Source organism: Vombatus ursinus, unplaced genomic scaffold (genome assembly GCF_900497805.2).
Source record: "Vombatus ursinus unplaced genomic scaffold, bare-nosed wombat genome assembly UNPS02009573.1, whole genome shotgun sequence".
Classification (NCBI taxonomy): Eukaryota; Metazoa; Chordata; class Mammalia; order Diprotodontia; family Vombatidae; genus Vombatus; species Vombatus ursinus.
The window spans coordinates 27,244,398-27,249,680 of NW_020949351.1; the positions used below are offsets into that span (position 1 = coordinate 27,244,398).

At 32.9% G+C, this 5,283-nt stretch overlaps 1 pseudogene; it reads right to left on the reverse strand.

The window, feature by feature from the left end:
* Positions 1-3,239: 3,239 nt before the first annotated feature.
* The window catches only part of LOC114036015, a 12,373-nt pseudogene continuing 10,329 nt past the window's right edge, over positions 3,240-5,283 (reverse strand).

Here is a 5,283-nt window from a genome sequence, read left to right on the forward strand (position 1 = left end):
CAAAAGAAGACTGAATATGTGAAACCCATCATCCATTAAATTTCACATTATACTAGAAATATGATAAAAATATTTAATGAAATCCCCAGCCACTTCATTGTTCATAAGGCATGTTCATTTCTAACATACTAAATTCATAAATCAAGAAAACAAAAATAAATTAATGCAAATTGAAATAAAGTTAGACTAACCTTAGCTCTAAGCAAACAATTTCAAGATCTGCATTTATACTTCCATCATCTGTTAAACTTGTTAGACTAGCCTTGCCTCTAAACCAGTGATTAAAAAAATGAGAGAACGGGTGACCAAGGACATCCACAAATATTAAGTTGGTTACAGAACTAAAGTTTTATGGTATTTTTTTTAACTCATGAGAAAAAGGTTAAAAATTAAACTCTCAAACTTCCTAAAAGTTACTTCACCTACAATATTACTTAAATATCCACCTGTTTCATGGTATTTTCACTTTAGTTGTTAGGTCCTTTGTTTTTCTAATTAATTGTTTCTTGTATTGCTTATGCTATACACCAAAACATTAAGACAAATTCTTTTAAAGTTACCTCTTATGATCTGAAAAATGTTTATTCAATAACATTTTCCACAGGTCTACACATTTCTTACATTTTAAATTTCAACTATTTGTCACCTTACCTACAATGTAAGAAACTGTGCGTCTTCTGGAGAAGAACCCTATCCAACGTTCTTCTATTTCAAAACTTGGTTAAAACAATATAAAACTTAGCTAAAGAATATTAGTTGGTAGCAGCGTATCATGAAGTAAAAGATTTTTGTTTATTATTATTTACCAGACAGAATAGTATACACATGAAAAAAAAAGATGCACACATGCTGATAAACCAATGTTTTCTTGTCCAGACCTGGAATTTCATTAATAGAGGGAACTCCCAGTGAGAAAACTTCACCGATATAATTATACAACTCAGACTTTTGGGAGGACTGCTGAGGACACTAAAGGGGTAAGTGGCTGCTGGCTTATGGCCACACTGCCAGTAAATGCTGGAGGAGAAACTAGAACCCAACTTCTTCTGAATCCCCTCTTTGCTACATATCGCTCTGGCTCTCACTTAGTGTATAGCAGTCAGAATGATGTACAAATAACCTTAATAAAATTTAAAATAAACCAACCATATGAGTCAACTGAAGGTAATATTGTAGAATGAAACCTCAGTGTTTGAAAAACTAACACACTAAGAAATAGCATCTGACCATAGGGCTGTTGCAGAAGCTTTCTCTTTGTTCAGGTACCAGCAACAAATATTGCATTTATATGGAAAAATGGAAAAACAGGAACCTTGAAAAAATAAATTTAAAACAACCTATAAACAAAATTTTAAAATTATTCAGAGTGAAAAATACTTCAATTTGAAATAAATTTGACACATTGTCTCTAGTCAAATAATTGAATTGTAAATCCCTATAGCAATTACACATAGGCGAGTGCACTGTTTACTTATGCTTAGGCAGCTCCTCTAGTTCCTTCTTTTTTCTTGGTCCAGACCTGTGATTTCCTTGATATTAGAAACTCCTGGTCTGAAAGCTCCCAACACCAATATGGATAGGCAGCTCACATTTAACTTATAGATAATTTAACTTATGGAAGCACCTGGGGCAGGGTGGGATGAAGTGACTTGCTTTAGGTCACAGCCAGAGTCTGTTAGAGGCAAGGCTTAGACCCCGGTTTTTTGGACTCCAAGATCAGCTCTCTACTCACTGCGTCACACTGCCTCTCATTGCAGTTATAGAAGTCAGAAAATATTTCCTTAGCAAAATATTCTGAATTCTCTAAGAATTGGGGGGGGGAGGGGGTTTAGGGAGAATCAGAGTTTTCTGACTATACTACCTAATAAACCAGAAAAAACATTACTAAATGTTTAAAATTAGTAACCAGTTGAACCCACTTCATCATTAATAGACAAGATCCACATAATTTCTGAAGGGTCAGGTGCATTTTTTTTTTGACACTTTAGGATGGAGTTGCCACTGAGCTCCACAAATTTAAAACTATGCCCTTTCTATTCCTATGGCACTTGCAAGATGCTAAAATGACAGTTTAAAAAACACTTCATGTTTGGGAATTAGAATTTTTGGAGCCAAAAATATCACATTTCAAAGAATTAAGATCTTATATTCTCAAAAGTTTTATAGGTAAAACCAAATATGATTTAATACATAAATATATACAAAGATGATAATTATTCCTGCTTGAATATTAGGGTTTAATTTTTCTTAGTAAGACAGAAAATAGAGCTGTATATTTTTCTTAAACAAAATAATTAAAATTTAAGATCTAAGGAATATGTAGCCCAATGAAAATTTCTTTGAAATTAATGTTTTCAGAGTTTAAAAGACAATTTTAAAAGTTCATATATTTGTTGGTATAAATCATTATAACCATACGATTCTACTAAATGTAGTAGCTTTCCAGAGTTTTGAATAATTATTTACGTAATTCAACCCCCAAACTTTCAATGAATATATGTGTATATGTGATATGTCAGTGTACCCATCCCAAGTGAGGGCCAAAGTTGGGGAAAAAAATGCTTATGGACAATATAATAGCAAATCAGATATAAATGGGAACAAGTAGGGCAAAGGTTAAAAAAGCAATGCATCCAATGGATTAAAGTATGTGTCCTAGCATAATTTCTAAAGGAATGGATGTTTTGTGCTTTCTGACAAGTAGTAGCAATATTGTATTTTTACTAATTTTGATTAAGCAAGTCTAGTTTTAGTGCTAAATTAATTATTTCATTTAGCAAATTAAAGCTTATTGCTCTTTTGTGTATTTTTGACATTGAAGACCTGTTTCGTAAGGCAATAATCACTTACTTGCTGAAAGTCTTCTATGATTACATGGTTTCTTTCTCCTATTTTTGTTATAATAAAATTTTCTTAGTTCCTTATTAGGAAAAAATCAAAGCTGGAAATAACTTCTTATCCCTATTGAATGCTCTGCAAAAATCACTAGTTCTTTTTGTACATCATACTGCATGTGCCACCTCCTTCCATTTTATATGCCTGCACTTTTTACTTCATTATTTTACATGTTAGTGATAATCCAGAAAACGAAAGAACAGAATTCTATCTACATAGTAAATCAAGAAAAAACAAAGGCACGAAAACACAATCAAGACACACACATACACAAAAAAGATATCAAATGCACAATTTTTGTAGTAGAAAGTCAGGTAGATTATATAGTTTTTTTTCCATGAAAACTACACAGCAATACCAATGTGCAGAACCTGAAATTCAGGGTCACATGCTGGCTGAGGTGCTGGAAATTCTGCCTTCAGTTCATTCCTCTCAGGTGTCTGAATGATTTCATCTTTCAAGGTGGTGGCTATGTCATGGTATGTGTCTACAGCAGCAATGTTAGTTAATGAACTTGGGTTTTCCAGGGGCAGAGCTATATGAAGCTTACTAGCTTCCCTTTCACTACTGATACTTATTTCAGTAGCACCACTAAGATGGTGAAATGTCATTAAACAATCTAGTAAGAGATTACTATCTGGTTCATTGTTAGAGCTATCTTTACTCCATTTACCCTGCTCTTCATGAGTATCCTTTGTATTAGGATTCTTAGAACATCTGTTTCTATGAAATTATCTACTGTAGAATTCTCATGTTCTCCTGTAGAATTTATTTCAAAATAATGAGAAACTTGCATCTGTTACTTGATCTGTAAAGGAGGAATGAAAACCAGAATCTGGAAACTGTAGGAGGATTCCTCAGGGGGATCTTTGGTATCTGAAATAAACCAGTCAAAATAATCAGCAGAAGAGGGCTTTTGACTTAGTGTGGATAATAGAGAAGGCTTACATAGCACAGTACTTGACACAGGAACATGATATTGCCAGATAGAATTGAGGTAGTGGTTCACTAAAAGTTGCCAGTTTTGTAAGGATCTTATCTCAAAACCACAAGATAAGGTCTCATTACCTGTAAGACATTTTATAAATGAGTGATAACCTTAACATTATAAAAGTCTATCTATGTTGGACAATAATGATACTTAACATTACAATGCAAGATGTTTCAGATAATCATGTAAGGTAAAAGAGGTTCTTTAAATAATTTAAATGCACTCATTAAAAACAAAGATATTATTCCTAGTTCTTGCTCAGATAACTTTTACTTAGATTTCATTGTAATGAGATCTGATCTATATCTGTAAAACAGATTCTTAAGGTTGTGATTCTTAAGACAGACATAATGCAGGCAAAGACTTTCAGTGTTGTGCTAAAATCACATCAGTGAGCTGAAGATGAACCCTGAAGACATATGCAAAGAAGCTCAAATGTGGCTGCTGATGTAATTTAGAAATAAATTAAAAAACTTCTCTCTTTTGGCTATTTCCCTTTATTCTTACATCTTTGGTTACCTGGTTCCAAAGGAATTTGGAACCTTTTGTACAAGTTTCTGCATGTTTCTTTTTTCAATCTATAATAAAACAATATATTTCAATTACTGATGTCAATAAATCAGACTGTTCTAACCTGTATTTTTTTTTTAGGGCCAGACCTGTGATTTCATTGGCATAAGGAACTCCTTCTACCAAAGTGCATCAGCAACTGTTCTGCAAAAATTGCCGAAAGGGCTAAGAGGTAGGTGACTTGCCCAGGATCACATAGCTAGTACATATCATGACTGAAATGTGAACCCACATCTTTCTGACTTCAAAGCCAGCTCTGTCTCCACTAGGGGTTATGTTGCTCCCTGTATTCAATGCTACTATTTATTGCAAAATGAATTTGCTCAAGTCTAGTAATATTGGTCTTCCTTTTTATAATATGATTACTTAAAGAATAAATATTAGATGAAGCTTCAGTAATGAAACAAGCTGAGATATTTGAATAAATAGTAGCTGGCTGGATAAACACTACAGGCCACATTTCATTTTTATATAGGAATGCCAATGTCAACAGGAATGTCAGTCACAGAACCATTGAACAAGGTTTAAGACGGCTCTTTGTATTTTTGTATTTTTTGCATATTTTTGAATATTTTGTATTTTTGGAAAGTAGACTGTATGGGACGCAATCAATTATATATTTCTCCAACATTTTCAGGCTCACATGAATTCTGTGTATCCTATTTTCAAAACTAAAAAAAAGTGATAATGTATATAACTCATCCTTAATGAAAAAGAACACAAACTACGCATTTTCTCAGTTGAGAATTAAATAAAGTTAATGGTCAGCAGATAATGGAAATGCAACACAAATTATTAATTTCACCTACCCATATCCAATTAATTTT